A 19,553-nucleotide genomic window follows, 5' to 3' on the forward strand; every position below is an offset into this window, starting at 1 on the left:
ATAGCATAGCATAGCATAGCATAGCATAGCATAGCATAGCATAGCATTATTCTGTGGCTTCTTGCTAGATGCTCCTTCATTCTCTCTCTATACTCCCTGTCTAGATGACCTCATGAGTGTAAGTGCTCTTTTAATTATTTAATTTTGATTTTGTATCCCCAACCTCAACCTCTTCATAAACCTCCAGACCCACATATCAAATCACCCACTTGACATCTCCACTCAGGTGCCTCACAGACATGTTAAACAGGACAAAAAAGAGCTCTTGAGTTTTCTTCCCAAATCTGTTCCTTCTTCCAGCCCTACTCCATCTCCAGCTTTCCCCATCTTAGTAAACAACATCACTACCCATTCAACTACTCATACCAATACCCACAAGTCATCCTGAGGTCCTCTATTACCCTCATCCCTACAGCTAATCCAGAAACAAACCCAGTTGATTCCCTCACCAGGTATATCAGGAATCCATCCTCTCTCCAACTCTACTGTCACAACCCCAATTCAGGCCACCATCACCTCCTGCCTGAAAGACTATAAACCACCTACACCCTGGTCTCCCAGCTCTACTCTCACCCCTTTCAATTCATTTTATATACAGCAGCAAGAGTGAGTTCAAAAGAACTATTAATGGTTATGTGAAGCTTAGACCCTTCAATGCCTTCCCATGGCATTTAATTCAAATGCCTTTACCACTTTGCTATAGACAGTTTGTGGTCTCTCAAAATTCATATGTTAAGTCCTAATGCCCAATGGGATGGTATTTGGAAGTCGGGCCTGTGGGATGTGATTAGGTCATGAGAGTGAAGTCCTCATGGATGGGTCTCTTATAAGAGACCCCAGGGAGGAACCCCAGACTTACCACCATGTAGGGATGCAGAGAAAAGATGGCTGTCTATGAACCATGAGGCAGGTCCTCACCAGACACGGAATCTGCTGGCGCCTTGATCTTGCACTTCTCCACCTCCAGAACTGTGAGAAATAAATGTTTGTTGTTTAAGCCACTCAGACTATGGTACTTGTGTTGCAGCAGCTTGAATGGACTAAGGCACATCTCTTTTATCTACCCCCTTCCATCTCTCCAATTGAATCTCTTGCTCCTCCCTCCAACCTACCCTCCCCACTCCCCACTTCTAGGCCCTAGAATATGTTGTTCCCTCTGCTTGAAAGGTTTTTTCCCTGGTCTTCATATAGCTAGCTCCTTTTCTTTACCTTTAGGGGCAGACAGTGGAGGAGGAAATTGTTTCATTACATGACCAAGTGAATGAATTATTATGCTATAGGTCCTGTGATGGTGTTTGTACAGACTACTATAGAAGCAACTAGGAAGTGTTCAAAAAAAATAATTCATTCAGTAAAACTGAATTCCTAGTCTACTTTGTTCTTATCCTAAATTGGAGCCAGTGGGGATCACATTCAGGTGCTGGAATGTCAGCTTCATATCAAGGATTCAGGCTTCTCTTAGGTTGCGATTCCTCCATTCATACGGTGGGGCTTTCACCTTCATGCTCACAACATTGTTGTCGTGGCTCCAGGCATCAAGCTATATTCCAGGCAACAAGAAGGAGGAAAGACAAAAAGCAAATGTATATGAGCCAATGGGGAGTCAATTGCCTTTGACAAGCTTTTTCAAGAGATCCTGCTTTTGCTCTATTGTTCAGTATTGAGATAAAGGAGGTCCTGGGAATACTTTTAACTGGGCACGTGACTACACCCACCTCCCAAATGGGACTCTGTTAATGAGGAAGACAGGAGAATGGAAATTGGGTAGACAACTAACAGGCTGCCCACAGCCAGTGGGAGCGAAGAGAGCAGCTACAGTCCATGAATAGTTTATATTTTTTAAATGAAGTCTGGAATTGAAAGACTTAGGGAAGGCTGACTGGAAAACAGGGAAGCCACGCAAGATAACTTCTATGTAATCTCCACAAGATAGATTAAAATAAGGAGAAATGACAAAAACATGTCCATAGTAACAAGAAGGTCTGGTAAGTGATGGCCGGGAAGGGGACAATGTGGTCAGCTCTGATCTGAAAGGACTGTAGGATGGCAACTAGTCACAGGGTCGTAAATAGCCACAAACTGACCATGTGATCTTGGGCAGGTTATGTAGATAAATTCCTTGGATCAAAATGTTACCTGTAAAATGAGACAATTGAACTAAATTATCTTCAATATCTTTTCCAACTCAGGGCTCCTGGGTGGCTCAGTTGGTTAAGCGTCTTCCTTTAGCTCAGGTCATGATCTCAGGGTCCTGGGATCGACCCCTGCATCAGGCCTGTTTCTGCCTCTGCTTGTGCTCTCTCTCTCTCGCAAATAAATAAAATCTTAAAAAAAAAAAAAAAAATCTTTTCCAACTCTAAATTTCTACTAGTAATGGTCTTTTTTTCTTTCTTTTTTAGCAGTGAAATATTTTAGACAAATGAAAACTTACATAGAGAACAGATAAAATAGAATGACATGGGGATCAGAATCCTGGAGTTCTACTTGGCCTTGTCTTAATCCCCATGGTGGCCACTGAGCTCTAGAGAGTGTATTTCTATATAGTTCCATGTGTAACAAAATATAATAAAATGATGTATTTATTGGTATAAGTCAGCCTACAGATATAGCCATGAGTATTCTTTTCAGAAAAGGAAAATTGCTTTTATTTCTTAACAACAATTTTCAACACTTAAAAAAAAAACCCATTAAGTTACATAACTAGGGTTTCAAATCATGACACTATTGTGACTCTCATTTGAAATCACTGGGGAAATATTAATCAAATCTCACAGGAAAATTGACAGAATTTCCTCCAAAACTTATTCAGTAATGTTAGGAAAGAAAGAAGCCTGGATTGTAAAGAGAAGTTTTCAGAGTAACATACTTATTATTTTCTAGGTAGTTATTTAGATAAAAATTATTCTCACAGGAAAAAAACAAACCTTCACTTAGCAAATACTAGTTTCCTGTGTGCCAGACTTGGCTGCTTCCTGTTTACCAAAAGTAATTGTTGGTAATTCAAAGCAAAGACCAGAAAAATGTATCTCTTGTCAGTCACCTGCTGAACTTCCTTCCCTTTCACTTGTTACACTTTTGACATTCCCAAAGTTTTTAAAAATACCCTTTTAAAACTTTAATTTATTTCAAAAAGTAGCAGTAGAAAGACTCAATGAATTCTGAAGCAGGTATCCTCAAATTTCCTCCTCTAGTATCTACCCCTTGGAGGATAAGATTTTATGAATACTGATTATTTTTCTGATCCACACAGAATCCTAAGCTTATCTTTATCTCCAAAATAGCCCAGCAAACCTGGTTTTACTCTCTCCAGAGATTCCCCACACTGGTGACTATAAGCTTTTGCATTTTTCTCTCCACTGTTTCCCTCCTCCTTCTTGATCCCGCTTTTTCTCTCACCAATGTAACCTTTCCAATTTCCAGGTACGTCTGGAAAACACCATCTGTTCCAAGTATCCCTGGTGCAGATTACAGGTTCGGGGGCACTATTCCTTGAACCCCAAATCCCAGACAAACGGTCAGCCAGACTTTTTTCTCATTTTTTTAATTTTTATAAAGCTCTTCCACAGGAAAAAAAAATAAAGTAAATCGTATTTAGGTATGCATGAAAGGTAATGCAAAACCTTACAACATATTTTAACCCTACATTTCATTCAGAAGCTTGAGAAAAACACAGGCTCTTGTTTCCATCATCGTGTCGCCTTGCCTTCAGCCAGAAGGTCGTCTAGCTGCCTGAGCCCGACATCCCTAAAACCGAGGCCTCCGTCTCGTGAAGCGACTAGTCTTCCCCCTGGTGAACAGGCCGAATTCGTGAACTCGCGCGGCGGCGTTTTTGCGCCAACAACGGGGCGGCCTCGGCAATAAGCTCCTCGCCACGGAAGGTGGTGCTATTGGGTCTGAGGGGAGAAGCGGCCGGCCGGGAACTCCGCGAGCAGAGGCGCGAGGAGAAACCCGGGATTTCTGAAGTGAATTCCCCTACTTGGAACACTCCGCTTGAGAGTGAGACTTCTAGTGACTCAAAGAGCTGGAGGTGGAGGCAGAAGTGCTCCGGCGGGACGGAGTCCGGGAGGAGACAGACACCAAAGCTAACGGGGGGGGGGGGGGGGGGGCGCGGGGGGGGGGCCCCCCCCCGCCGGGGGGGGGGCCCGGGGGGGGGGGGGGGGGGGGGGGGAGAGGGGGAGGGGGGGAGGGCGGGGGGGGGGGGGGGGGGGGGGGGGGCGACTCGGGGCCGGGCTCTCGCATATCCAGGGGCGCCTTCTGGGGACGGGGTGCAGCGCGCGGAGAAAAGTTGTCGGGCGGAGGGAGCGGGTGGCGATGAAAACCAAATGTCTTTCATCCCCTGGAGACAAAGAGGTGCCTTCTTTTGACAACAGCTGCCAGTGCCACACACACCATACGGCGGGGCCGGCGGGGGAGGGGAGCGGGCGAGGAGAGCGTCTGAGGCGAGGACCCGCTCCGACTTCCAATAATGGGCTGGTTGTCATGGTGACGAGCCCTCCATCCGAAGGGGGCGGCTGAAAGGACCCATTGTTCTGCAGCGGGGCTGCCCGGCCTGCGCCTGTTTCTCAGCGACACCTTTGAACACCTCCCCGCGTTCCCGCGAGGCGGGCGGACGGTACGCGGCAGAGGCTCCTCGGGCGCTGCGCGCCAGGCCCGCATACCCCAGATGGCGCCGCCGCCGCGGCTCCACACACGCCGCGAGAGGAGCAAGCCGCCACTTGCCCCCGACTCGCTGCCGCCCGCGCATGCCCGCCCCAGAAATCGGCGTGCGACGGGCGCGCTGGCCGCCGCTCGGGCGCGCACAGCCCGACGCTCGGTGGGTGACACGGCCGGCTTCCCGACCGTGCCGGAGGACGAACCCGCGGCCCCGAAAGCACTTGCCGCGGCCTGGGGCCGGGGGGCGCCGGAAGGCCCCCGCACCCCAGAATCACTTCTCGGCCGTGCCGGAAGAAAACAAAATCGCGGTGTAAAGATTAAGTTACAAGCAGCAGTGCAGTTTTCCTTATTAGAGCAAACGATTAGGAAAAACCTGGAAGTCCGTCCCCGGGGGCTGGTTAAATCAGGCGGGGCGTTAGCCCTCTGATGAAATATTAAGCTGCCATTAAAAAAATAGAAGGCAACTTTATATGCAGAGATACGGGAATTTTCGGGGATACTCTAATCAAGCAAGGTGCAGAACAGTGTGAGTAGCGTGTGTCCGTACACAGACACACGTGCTGGTGTGTATGTGTGTGTGTGCGTCCGAGCGGTTGCTTAGGGCAACTGTGGGACTGGAGTATGTAGTGGGGAGATGAAGAAAACTTCCTTGTCAGAAAACCTTGTTGTCTTTTGTACTTTTTACATTTTGTCCTATGTACCATGTGTTACCTCTTTAAAAAAAAAAACTTTTAAGGAGAACTTTAAAATTATATTTGCTTGAACACTGTAATGAGGATGGAACTCTCCGTAAGTCATCTGAATGCCTTTTTTTTAATGCTTCAATAAATATTAATTTTTAAAGTATACATATACAAACAATACAAATACCATTAACTCACAGAGATGCAAAGGGTAAGTCACAGTGGCAAGTCAAATATAAAAACATACACTGAGGGCCAACTGATATTGGAGGATCCCACTGTATAATTCATCTGTTATTATATCAGATTAATCACAGGGCTTCCCAATTAAACTAATGACATTACATTAGGGTGATTTTCCTAACTACAAAATGATTTATAATCAGTGAAATGGACTACTGAACCCCAATGATATGGATGGTCTTTCTATACAGATAAAAGTGAAAATTACTTAGCAGTGATTTCACCCAACAATGAAAACAAAGTAGCATCTCTTGAGCATGTACTGTGTGCCTTACTGAACACTGTGTTAGGAGTTTGATAGGTATTATCTTTTAATTGTCCAAACAAACCATTTGCCTCTTTTACAAATGAAGAAACATGTAGAAATGTTCTGTTTACCCAATATCGCGACGAACCTGAATTTGAATTTACATCTGACTGACTCTAAAGCCTATCTATGTTCTTAGCATTGACTTCACATGTTTCTTCTTAAATTATTGTGACAATAATATAGGCTCAATATGACTTTCTAATCCCATGGTTTCACAAATTGAATAAATGGTATCTAAATATTAAGAGTTAGACTGTGTTTGAGGGAACTTTTGTTGTAAACAGTGTTGTGGGCCTGTAAATGTTTAACTCATGCCATAGCTTGGTTGTCCCGCGTAAATAGGAAGTCTTTGTTTTGTGAATAACTAATGTAGTCTTTATGTAGGTGCCCATAAATAAAGTGTAATTGGAATAACGCCTTCTTTATTTGTTCATGTATTGTCTATGGCTGCTTTTGTACTACCGTGGCAGAGTTGAATACTTGTAAGCTAGACTGTATGGCCCACAAAAAGACTAACCTATCTACGGTTTGGCCCCCTACAGAACATGTTTGCTGATTTCTTGATCCAGAGTTAAGAGCATGCACTTAGAAAGGCAAAAAGTACTTGTATAATTTAAAAATGCTATCCCCATTCTAAAACTGTTATTTTTATATTTGCCCAAGTATTCCTCTCCTATTCCAAACTGTACATTCAGGGCTGTCTCAAAGGGCTTTAGCACTGAGAAATTTCTTTCAGCTCTTACAAGATAAAGATGATAAATGTATTGCCTTAGGTTTCAGTCAGCCATGATGCGCTTTTTTCCCCCCCTGTGATAGAAAGCTCAGTGATGAGCACACATCGCTTTGCTTTGGAGGCTGTTCTTAACTGAAGACCTTCCAGGAAAAGAAAAAAGCCAAGGATATATGATACTTTGCCAAAACGAAGCAATTACTAGGAGTTGAAATACATATCTTACGAAATCATGTACAGTAGTTGGAACCAGCTTAGAGAGATGATTGCCACTGTCTTCCTTAGATTTCAAAGACTTGTGTTCCCTTTTCTTTTTTAAAGCTTTAGTGATTCTGAAAATCAGGGAGAAGTTTGTATGAATTTGTAGGAGAGAGCACGTGGGAAAAGAGCACTGTCCCATCCACGGGGACAATTGCCACTAATCGTAAAATACAACTTTTAGGAAAATTGATTTGGGAGGATATGAATCCCAGTTACCCTTTCCTCTCCATTACTGTTCCTGTCACCTTCTAGCTCAGAGCACTGGCAGTTTCTCCCTTGTTGCACAACCGGGAAGTCCTAGGTTTATGCCTATGGACAACACCTGCTTATAAAAGCCAAAAGCTGTAGGTGTATTTAGGCAGGGAGCTGGAGAACTTTCTGAGTTTGAAATTTTGTTTCTTTAAGCTGGGAAAAACTCTTAAGCTCCTCCACCCAGTTAACAACTGACCTGTGTTGGCTTGTTTAAAGCACTCATGAAGTTGGCCATAATACAGAAGTCTTATGAAGCACTGGACTTACCAGTAGGAACAGAACACTTCCTACGTAATTATGGTAGAGCTATCACCCTAGTCAACATCACTCAGAGGCAGGCAAATACTAATTCCAGCTAATAAAAATTAAATCCTGACTGTAGAATCTAGGCTAAGGGTTTATGGGTATTCACTGTACATTTCTTTCAAATTTTCTGTGTGTTTGGAAGTTTTTCTAATCAGATGTTGGGGAAAATCAGATTCTAACCTGAAAGCTCCATTTTCTCTAAGTTTCTGAGGAACAAAACAAAACCAATATTTGGGGAAATACTAGAATTTTTCATTTAAAAACATACCCCCACCCCTGTAAAACAAAACCAAAAAAAAAAAAAAAAAAAAAAAAAACACCTTAAGATCATAAGGATACTATGAATAATAAAAACACAGAATGGGATTCAGAGTCTAAATAATTTCAAGGTCTTTTCTTAAGCTTGAAAATACTTTGGGGAAAATATTTGGACATTTTCTAAGAAAATGATTCTCAGTATTATTCTTAAATTATTAGAGAATGGTAATAACACTAGTTGTGTATGAGAGTGGAATGTTCTTTTTTTCCCTTTGTATTCAATTTTAAATTGCCATTACTTGTTTCTGACTCCCAGATTGCCCTCATTGTAGGCTTCCCTCTACCAGAAGTTCCTAAAGGACCTCAACCCAATGTAGATGTCAAAGTCTCAAAGTCTTCTTTTCCCTTCTTTTCTCTCATCTCAGTAAGCATCCGTGGGCATCTCTTCCCACAGCTGCAAACTACCCACCAACTTCTACTTAATCCGTCCTTAGCCCTCTCAGCACCTCCCGCACCCTACAAGAAGTTTTTGATTAAGTGCATAAGGAGTTAAGTACTTATCTTACCAAATTAGAAAAAAAATTGGGGGGAGGACTATGAAGAGAAAATGAAGAGAACAGTAAGAATTGAAATTAATAAAGTTGAAAACTGACCAAGAAAAAAGAGAAAGTAAAAAAGGAAAAGAATAAGAAGGATATAATCATGGATATACAAGAGATTTTTAAAAACGTTTTCTTCATAGAATTATGAATTATGTGGCAGCATATTTGAAGATTTAGATGAAATGTACAATTTGTAGGTAGAATGCAAATGACAAAGAGTGACCCAAGAAAAGGTGGAAATCTGAATGGTCCATTATCATAGAAGAAATTAGAAAGATAATTAAACATCTTTCTGTTAGAAGAAGAGGAAAACAAAAACTATTATTAATATCTTCAGCGACATTAGAGGGATCTATGGGAATGAGAGCAGAACAATATGAGAAAGGAGCATAGAGAAGAAAAACTAAGAAATAACTCTTAGAAATTTAAAATATGGCTATCTTAACTTGAAAATCCAATAAAACATTTAGGAGAGTAAGTCTAGAAATCTCCCAGAAAGTATAGAAAAAAGACAGAGGTAGAGAAAACAGAAGAAAAATATAAGAAAAACTGTAGACCAATGCAGAAAGTCTAATACCTTACTAACAGGAATGCTATAGAGAATAGAGGAAATGGAGAGAAAGAAAAGTTGTTTTTTTGTTTTTTGTTTTTTTTAATCTAATGAAATTCTCAGTTCTGAAGGGCCTGAGTACCTAAATTGAAAGGATTCACTGAGTACCCAGGTCAAAGAATGAAAACCACCCACAGTAGGAAAAAGAAGTATTTAAAACCTATATGGATTTAAAGAAGAAGGAGGAGGAGGACGAGGAAGAAGAGGAGGAGAAGAAGAGGAGGGAGGAAAAGAGGAGGGTGGAGAAGAAGAAAAGAAAAGAAGAAAGGAAGAGGTGGAAGAAGAGGAGAAGTGATAGGTTACCTGGTGCCTAGAGAGGGACAATATAGTTCTACTGGAGAACAAAAGAAGAATGATTTGGGTACATAGGAACCTGAGCAAAACCAAACAAACAAAAAGTAACTTCAGGAAAAACAGAATGCTATATGAGAAAAGAAATCTCATCACAGTATATTACTCAGTTTATCAGTAATAAAGGGTTAATATCCAGATATATAAAGAACTTCTACAACTCAACAACAAAAAAACAATCTAATTAAAAAATGGAGGGGTGCCTGGGTGGCTCAGTTGGTTAAGCATCCAACTCGTGATCTCAACTCAGGTCTTGATCTCAGGGTGGTGAATTTAAGCCCTTCTTTGGGCTCCATGCTGGACATGGCGCCAACTTAAAAAAAAATTTTTTTTAATGGGCAAAAGACTTGAATAGACATTTCGCCAAAGATGACATCAAAATTGACCAAAAAGCATATGAAAGATCCTCAATATCGCTGATCATTTGGGAAATGCAAATGGAAACCACAGTGAGGTACTCCCTCACACCCTTTAAGATGGCTACTATAAAAAACAACAACAATATAAAATAACAAGTGTTGGTAAGGATGTGGGGAAATTGGAACACTTTTGCACAATTGGTGGGAATGTAAAATGGTGTGGCCACTATGGAAAACAGTATAGTAGTTCCTCAAAAAAATTAAAAATATAGAAATATGATCCAACAATTTTACTTCTTGGTTATATTGAAAAGAATTGGAATCGGGGGGCTCCTGGGTGGCTCAGTTGTTAAGCATCAGCCTTTGGCTCAGGTCATGATCCAGGGTCCCGGGATCGAGCCCTGCATCGGGCTCCCTGCTCGGCAGGAAGCCTGCTTCTCCCTCTCCCCCTCCCCCTGCTTGTGTTCCCTCTCTCGCTGTATCTCTCTCTGTCAAATAAATAAATAAAATCTTTAAAAAAAAGGAATTGGAATTAGGGACTTCAAGAGATATTAGGACATGCACGCTCATAGCAATGCTACTCACACAATAGCAGAAAGGTGGAAGCAACCTAAGTGTCCATGAACAAATAAATGGATGAACAAAATGTAGTATATACAGATAATGGAATATTACACAGCCTTAAAAAGGAAGGATCTTCTGACATATGTGACAAGATGGGTGAACCTGGAGGACGTTATGCTAAGCGAAATAAATCAGTCACAAAAAGACAAATACTACGTGATTCCAATTAAGCAGGTATCTAGAGTAGTCAAATTTATAAAGACAGAAAGTAGAATGGCAATTCAGGGGCTGGAGAAAGAGGGAAATGAAGACCTATTGTCTAATGGGTATAGAGTTTTAGTTTTGCAAGAGGAAAAAGTCCTGGAGATTGATTACACAACATTGTGAATATACTTAACATTATTAAACTGTACACCTAATGATTAAGATGGTAAATTTCATGCTATGTGTATTTTACAATTTAAAAATGTTTAAATTAACTCAAAATAGATCAAAGACCTTAATATAAGAACTAAAACTATCAAACTCATAGAAGGAAACAGGTGTAAATCTGCATGACCTCGGATTATACAATAGTTTCTTAGGTATGACACCAAAAATACAAACAATCAAAGAAAAATAGATAAATTGGACTTCAAATTAAAAAGACACTATCAAGAAAGTGAAAAGACACTGACAAAATGGAAGAAAATATTTGCAAATCTTGTATCAGATGATCTAGAATATATAAAGAACACTTAACAATTCAACAAGAAAAAGACAAATAACCAACTTTAAAATATACAAAGGATTTGAATAGACATTTCTCCAAAGAAAATATACAAATGGCCAAGAAACAGATGAGAAGATGCTTAAGATCTTTAGTCAACAGGAAAATGCCAATCAAAAACACAATGAGGGGGCGCCTGGGTGGCTCAGTTGTTAAGCGTCTGCCTTTGGCTCAGGTCATGATCCCAGGGTCCTGGGATCGAGCCCCGCATCAGGCTCCCTGCCCAGTGGGAAGCCTGCTTCTCCTTCTCCCACTCCTCCTGCTTGTGTTCCTGCTCTCGCTATCTCTCTCTCTCTGTCAAATAAATAAATAAAAAATCTTAAAGAAAAAAAAAAAAAAACCACAATGAGATACCACTTCACACTCACCAGGAAGGCTATAATAAACAAACAACAAAAAAATAACAAGTGTTGGAGTGAATGTGGAGAACTCAGAAACTTTGTATATTGCTGGTGAGAATGTAAAATGGTGCAACTGCTATGGAAAACAATTGGGTGATTCCTTAATAAGTTAAACATGGAATTATCCTGTAACCCAATCGTTTCATTCCTAGGTAGGAGAGAATTGAAAACATGTTCACACAAAAACTTGTAAATGGATGTTCATAACAGCATTTTTCATAATTGCCAAAGAGTGAGAACAACTTAAATGTCCCATCAACTGATAGATAAACAAACTGTGGTTTATCCACACAATGGCATAAAAAGACAAGTAATGATACATGCTACAACAGGATGAACTTTGAAAGCATATGCTAAGTCAAAGAAGCCAGCAACAAAAATCACATATATGATTCAATTTATGTGAAGTATCTAGAATAGGTAAGGTAAATCATAGAGACAGAAGTAGATTAATTTGGGATTGGGGTAAGGGAGAGTGGGAATGAGGAGTGACAGCGAACGTGTATGGAGTTTCTTTTTTGAGGCGGTGCAAAATATTTAATATTAAATTGTGATGATGTTTGCACACCTTTGTGAATATATTAAAACCCATTGAATTGTATACTTTATATATGAATTTTATGATATGTAAAGTGTATCTCAATAAAGCTATAAAAAAAAGAATCTCACGGGCGCCTGGGTGGCTCAGTTGGTTAAGCGACTGCCTTCAGCTCAGGTCATGATCCTGGAGTCCTGGAATCGAGTCCCACATTGGGCTCCCTGCTCAGTGGGGAGTCTGCTTCTCCCTTTGACCCTCTCCCCTCTCATGCTCTCTCTCACTCTCTCTCTCAAATAAATAAATAAAATCTTAAAAAAAAAATCTCACAAAAAGGAACTATTATCTCTTCCCCCATCCTTCTTTTCATTGCTATCATGATATTTGCATTTCTTCCCATCTTCCATATGCTTGGACTACTTTCTGTACACATTCTATTTTCTCTAATACAGAGTGAGTGTCATTCTGCCTTTCCACATTCTCCCTCCAACGTCCATGTGTGAGAACTGGTCACTTGTTTCCTCCTTTCTTATCATTTGCAAACAGCAGGAGGGCAAAGAGGCTAAAAAGAGGCAAGGACTAAAGCAGGAATACCAGGGAAAAACCTACTGTGATAAGTAAGGTGAGAAATGACCAAGGTAGCCTCGGTAGAGATAGTGGAAGTAGTTAGATTCTCCATAAAATTGGAGGTGGGGCCAATGAGATTTGCCAACAGATTTGTTATGATGTGTGAGAGAAAAAGGAGTCAAAAATGACTTTAAAGTTATTGACCTGAGTACCTGGAAAGAATAAGATTATAACTACTAAAATGAAGAGTCTAGAGGAGCAGATTTGGGTTGAAATATCAGGAGGTCAGTTTGAGATGTTTAAGCTTGAGATGTCTCCAAGTAGAGCTGTTGGGCAGTGTGATATAATAAAGAATATATCTAGTTTTTGTCTTGGCACAGAGCTTCAAAACTTCTGAGAAGTTCTGGAGGGGTAGGAGTGTCTTGTTATGCTAATGAGATGACTCCTGGGAGGCCTCTAGGTAACTTCAGGATGGGGGTTGGTCACCAGAAAATCCAACCTTGTGACTAGAGGGTTGGGACTCTGGGCTAGTCTGACCTCAGGGAAGGGGAGGTGGGTTGGAGATTGATTTTAGTCAATTATTTAGTTAATAAATCCCTAATGAAAACTCTGGACACTGAGACTTGGAGGAGTTTCCTGGTTGGTGAACACATTGATGTGCCAGGAGGATGATGCACCCTGACTGCATAAGGAGAGGACATATGAGCTCTGCACTGTCCCCAAGATTATGCATATATCCTTTAGATTAAACCTAATGTAAGCATAGCACTTTCAGTGGGTTCTGTGAGTCATTCTAGTGAATTATTGAACCTATGGGGATCATAGGAATCCCCAAATTTATAGCCAGTTGATCAGTAGTGTGGTGGTCTGCAGACACTGGTGGTTAGCATCCGAATCGAATTGTATTACAGTACACCCAACTGATGTCAGAACAGGCAGGGTGGAAACCGAGTAAGTTGGTAGTTTGATATTCAACTCTGAGGATTCAGGGGAAAAGTCAGGGCTAGAGGGAAAACACTGTGAGCTTTGAGCATATAGATAGTTTTTAAAGGCTCAAGACTGGATGAAGTTATCTAAAGAGTGAGAGTAGATAGAAAAGAGAAGAGAAGACATCTGAAGCCATGCCAACAAGTAAGGAAGATGTGGAGGAACCAGTAAAGAAGACTGAGAAGTGGCCAGACAGGAAAACCAGACAAGTATGATCCTGAAGAAAATAAACTGTCTAACATTGCTGATAAGTTGAATAAGACAGAGACTGAGAACTTTTCATTAGACTTAACAATGTGGAGGTTATGAGAGACCAAGATCAGAGAAGCTTCAGTGGAGTGAAGGGGTTCAAGAGGGAATGGGAGGTGAGAAATTAGGGCAACTCATTTAAACAATTTTGTTGTAAAAAGTGGAAGAGAAATGAGGCCATGTTTGGAGGAGGTAGTGGAAGCAAGGAGGCATGGGTTTATTTTTTAAATGGGTGAAGTACCAGTAAGTTTACATGGTGATGGAAATGATCCAGTAGAAAGGGAAAAATTTATAGAGAATTAAATTAAATTAAAAAATTATAGAGAAGGAACAATCACTGGAGGGGGCAAGCTGGGTGAGTAACAGGTGAGTTGGGACAGAACTTGGTACACAAATGGAGACCATCCATAGTAATCGCATGTGCAGTTGACCCATAGTAACAGGAGAAAAGGTACAGTGCACAGATGGCAATAAGTATGTAGGTCTGGTGTTAGGAGCTTATGGAAGCTTCTCTAACTACTGTTGTCTCAGATTGGATTCTCTAGAAACAGACACTGGATAATTCTATCCCTAATGAACATTAGGGATCAACACCAATGAACAGAAGTGGAGGAAGCGGGATTGGGCAGAGGAAGAACATGAACTTGGAGGCAGACCCAGCAAGACCTTAGCCAACTCAGTGGGGTGCTATGGAGGAAATATTGCCCTCCAAAGTTGTTCTGCATTGGGCTGTCCTCTATATAACAACCTCCCTCAACCCAATCTACAGCCTAGGGTAGTGGGATTCTCCTGGTTCTCCCAATAAAAGGCTGTCATACAGGTGGGGGCATGCTTGATGGGGCTCTGAGCTCCCAAGTGTTCTCTGAAACTGTGCCTCTTCCAGTCCACTAGGTACTGTAACTGGCTTCACGGAACTGTGAGTCCAGGGCAGCTTGTAATGTATATACTGATTCAGTATCCCTTATCTGTGGGAAGGGAGAAAGATGATGTGGTGTGCAGAGTGGGGTTGTGGCAGCCTCTGTATGGGGAGAGCCAAAGGAAGATTAAGAAGATAAATGGTGGGTAGACCAAACTGAGTTGATCAATTCAGATGTCAAGAATGGGCTGAAGAATCCATGCTTTGGCCAAGATTAGGTCATTCCCGGTTCTCCATGGAAATGACCTCCCCTTGTGTGAATTTGGCTTACTGTTCATAGCCATGAACTGCTCATTAGGTCATCCGGGGGCACTTTGATGTGGGGAGTAACTCCTGTGTGCTGTATATCTTCTGTTTGGCCCTACAAATCCACTCTCCACATCCCTCTGCCCTGCTGTCTGCCCTGGGAGGCTGACCTGTGTAATTTAGCCTCTTCCTTCCCTCTTCTGTTTTGAGTAGAGTGAATAGGGAACACCATCAAAAAACCAGAAGCAGGGAGGAGAATGAGAAGAGTATTTGTTCCCCTCCTCTGTGATGTCGCCTTGGGCTGGCTGTGTCCTTTGACAGAAGGTCACTGGTTCTCTCAAGGCAGCTTAATCTACATAATTCTCCTTCAGGTTACAGTCATACTTTTCCTCCTCTCATCTCTTTAGGTTGCATGTTCCAGGTTCCTCTCTAGTTTCTCATGTGGGTCTCCTATACCCTACCCACATTTAGGAAAGTAATTCCTTTGTAAATAAACTCTTTAAATATTTAAGTATTAAGTGTCTCTTATCCCTAGCTGACCCACCTTCTAAATCCTGACCTGCTGGAGCAGCTAGGAGTGGAGGATGAAGAGAAGCGAACACAGAATCTACAGTCAGAGGAAGAGTATACAGTAGTGTGGACAGTGGTCAAACCAGTAAAACTAAGTTTCAGGGGCAGTGGTCAAACCAGCGAAACTATGTAAGGTGGAAAGGGATACCATCAGCTTGTATAACTAAAGAGCACAGAGGCAATCTCTCTTGAGGCATGACTCATTTAAGGACTTAAACATGTCCTCAAGACTCGATCTCTTGCTTTATCTATTGCTTTTGCTTTCCTTAATGTTCATTTCCATCATGGCCACACTCTTTTCTTTGTGGAGGCAGACTGGCTGAAGGCAATACTGTGCTTATTTAGTCCTTTAGCTGGGGGTAGAAAAGAAAGCATTTCTTTTCTGATAGCACCAGCAAGAGTCCAAGTCTTTGGCTCGTTGGGCTGGCTTGGATCACATGCTCATTCCTGAAACAATCGTAATACCAGGGGATTGTGTGATAGACTTATCCAGACCTGGCTCATCTGCCCAGTTCTGTGGTGGGAGTTGGCGAAGGGCTAACCCCACTTGAAACACACAGCATGAATTCCCCAGAAGAAATAAGAGCTCTATAACCAGCCGTGGGGGAAGGGAAACGGCCTGGGAAGAAGAAGTTAAAGCTACCACAGTTCAGCACAGATGACTTCTGAGTGGAGGTGTGAATGGCAGCTTTTGAGAGTCTGCTGGGAGGAACTGTTGAGCCCATTTCCTCTGAGGGTAGTGCTATAGCATCACAGCACTCTTTCTACACTTGATGGTCAGCCTGACAGGTGGTCAGATTAGTGGGAGGTGTGCGTGTGGTGGGGGGGCAGTAGAGGGTTGTGGATTGCTTTGAAGTTTGGCCATATCTCCTGAGATGGAAATAACTTGGAGCCTCCATGTCTGATTGGATAGCTCACAAGCAATGCTATGGACAGTATAGGATTCAGAGAGCCATGGCTAGGGAGAACCAAGTGCGTCTTCAGCCAAGCAAGGCAAAGCCTCAGCCCAAAAACTGACAGGCAGATGGGTGTGGGAGCTCATCCACTACCAGCCTCTACTAGGGTGCCCTCTTTGGGACCTAAGCAATTGCATCATGCATGCCGTTTCCTAACGCATCATGCATTCAACCATTTTGGAGCTCTCTGCCTTGACTTTTGGTTCTCCTTCAAAGACTCCTTCTCCTACCTCATTGGTGTAATTTTTGTTGTGGCACTTCAAGTAAGAAACCCTGCTCAGTTAAGAAACCCCAAGCTCATCTCTCCTAATCCCCACCATGCTGGCCCCACTATGGAGTGGGGTGTCCACTTCTTGGCTGGCTCTATTGGAGTAGGACCAGCATTTCTGGTTATGATAGCCACCTTGTGAAGAAGAGAGGACTCTTTATGGCTCTAAGGTAGTTCATTCTGCCAATACTTGAATTGTCCTGCTAAATATGCATTCTTGCAGAGCTATGAAGGACATTGTTCTCCCAGCTGTCTCCCATTTGCTCCATCAAATTCTCAGTATCCTCTCACAGGGTAACTATGAAGTAAAGGTGTGCCAGAGTTAATGGACCATCTAGCCCTCCAGGAAAAAGAGTATCTAGTGTTCAGAGGCCAGGAAAAGATAGGACCTGGGCCCACTTGGCCTGTACATGAGGGCTATGAGCAGGAAAATGGCCATGGGCCAAGAAGACGGTCATCTTTTCAGTTCTTTTCAGTCAGTAAGACGTGTTGAGCCAGAAGATGATAAGCAGTAAGCCAAGCACTAGCCATGAGACTAGAGACAGGAGACACAGATATAGAGAAATGAATGAGCAAAGTTGGGGTCAGTCACAGAGAAGGCAAACATGCGACAAAGTGTAGACATGGACTTAGGTCAGGCAATTAGAAATACTGTGGACAACAGGCTTTTAGAAAAATTTATGTTTAGCTGTCATATCCCCATCAGGTAGGGGTAGGTTTTAAAGGAGTACACCCCACCAGACACAAGATTGTCTGTAAACACCTAAAGTGATGATCATACCTGACCAGCTTAGGCTAGAACCAAAAGTTCTAGGGCCATGTCGACTACTTTTGGGGCCAAATTGCAGAGCCCAAGGGGATCAGGTGAGTGTAGTCTGTGGCTTCCATCAGAAGAGTCAACAAACAATCAGGAAGTGAGTGTTTAGGAGGGTGTAGTTAGGTAACAAGTAAATTTGGACACCAGAGAATTGGTTAAGGTGAACTCCTGAAGGCTGAGAGGTCCTTGGAAGTACACGAAGCTAGGACAGAGGTAGAAATGTTCTCAATAGGTGGCAGAATTTGTAGTTCCCAGATAAGACACTAGCCTAGGATAGGATACGACAGGCTTAAATGCTTGGTCCTAGCCTCAGCACTTTTTCTGCCTGAGGCCTTCAGGTCCTCCCAGGGCCAAAAGCATGGTGTTGGAGCAGCAGACATTTTCCAGATGCTCAAACACTATAAAAATATGTGAGGGTGGGGGGTAGAAAGGGTAGGGAGTGAGTGCGGTCCTCTAGGGAAAGAATCAAGCTTCAAAGAGAACTTCAGGGATTAGAAACACTGCAAATAGATCAGGTGAATTCTGCAGGACTTAGTTCTCCTCCCCTCTCCTAAAATAAATAAATAAATAAATAAATAAATAAATAAATAAATAAATAAATAAATAAAAACAAAAAAAGAATAAAGAGAGAGAAGAGGAATAGCAAACAGAGCAAATGGAGCTAACCAAGTTAATTTCTAAGACCAGGCATGAGAATCCATGCCGTGGCTAAAAACACAAGGACCATTCTCAGTCTTCCACTGAAATGGCTTCCTCTGATATGCATTTGGTTTGTTGGCCATGAACTACTCCTGGGTCAACCATGGTCATCTGGAGGCACTCTGGAATGACCCAAAAGGTCAGATTTTGGAGGGTCAAGGTGACTGTAGTTTGTCAGTCCTCTAAACTTCCATGCCATGTAGATGTGGTCACACACCTCTCATCAGCTCAGCTTTGTTCAGGCCCTGTGTTGACTCTATTTTCTAAAGAGAACTGCCAAAATAACTCCCATTTTATTGAGATGCAATTCAGTACCATATAATCCACCTATTTAAAGTATATGGCAATACTGGGGCACCTGGGTTGCTCAGTGGGTTAAGCATCTAACTCTTGGTTTTGGCTCAGGTCATGATCTCAGGGTTGTGAGATTGAGCCCCACATTGGACTCCACACTGGCTATGGAGCCTGCTTAAGATTCTCTATCTCTCTCTCCCTCTGCCCTTCCCCCTACTCCCTCTCTTAAGAAAAAAAAGAAAGTAATTAAAGTGTATGGTAGTTTTAATACATTCAGATTTGTACAACCATCACTACAATCAATTTTAGAACATTTATCATCCCCTCCCAAAAAATCCCGACTTATCCAGAAATCATCTCTTCCCCCCATCCAGCCCTAAGAAACCACTAACCTAATTTCTGTCTCTATAGATTTGCCTATACTGGACATTTCATATAAGTGGAATCACAATACGTGTTTTTAATGACTAGCTTCTTTCCTTCTGCATGATATTTTCAAGGTTCATCCATGATGCGGCAAGTATTAGAACTTCATCTCTTTTTATGGCCAAATAATCTTCCATATGAATATACTATATTTTATTCATCCATTCATCAGCTGATGGACATTTTAGTTGTTTCCATGTTTTTGCTATTATGAATAATGCTGCTGTAAACATTCTTGTACAAATTTTTATATAAACAACCTTTTCATTTTCTTGGGTATATACTGAAGAGTGGACTTGCTGAGTCATGTGGTTACTCTATATTTTAACCTTTTGAGGAAATACCAGACTGTTTTCCAAAGCAGATGCATTCTGCTTTGCATTCCCATCCATTTGCATTCCCATCAGCACTGTATTAAGGGTTCCAGTTTCTTCACATCCTCATCAACACTTTTTATTATTATTTTTTCTATTATAGCCATCCTACTGGGTGCAAAGTGGTATCTTATTGAGGTTTTGATTTGCATTTCTCTGATGACTAAAGATGTTGACATTCATATAGGTTATTTGTATACCTTCTTTGGAGAAATGCCTATTCAGAGTCTTTGCCCATTTTTAAAAAGATTTTATTTATTTATTTATTTATTTATTTATTTATTTATTTATTTATTT

At 41.8% G+C, this 19,553-nt stretch overlaps 1 protein-coding gene across 3 annotated transcripts in view; it reads right to left on the reverse strand.

The window, feature by feature from the left end:
• AP3M2 (adaptor related protein complex 3 subunit mu 2) overlaps nucleotides 1-19,553 on the reverse strand; it is a 97,107-nt gene that overhangs the window by 22,893 nt on the left and 54,661 nt on the right. For 2 of the 3 annotated variants that reach the window (XM_035003961.1, XM_035003960.1), the window contains exon 2: nucleotides 860-969. The gene's annotated coding sequence lies outside the window, so the exon portion shown is untranslated. Of the gene's footprint in view, nucleotides 1-859; nucleotides 970-1,209; nucleotides 1,325-19,553 lie in introns of those variants that run through there. The other variant, XM_035003962.1, reaches the window with a different exon arrangement.

The sequence above is a fragment of the Mirounga leonina genome, unplaced genomic scaffold (assembly GCF_011800145.1).
Source record: "Mirounga leonina isolate KUSES-001 unplaced genomic scaffold, KU_Mleo_1.0 Mir_128, whole genome shotgun sequence".
NCBI lineage: Eukaryota > Metazoa > Chordata > Mammalia > Carnivora > Phocidae > Mirounga > Mirounga leonina.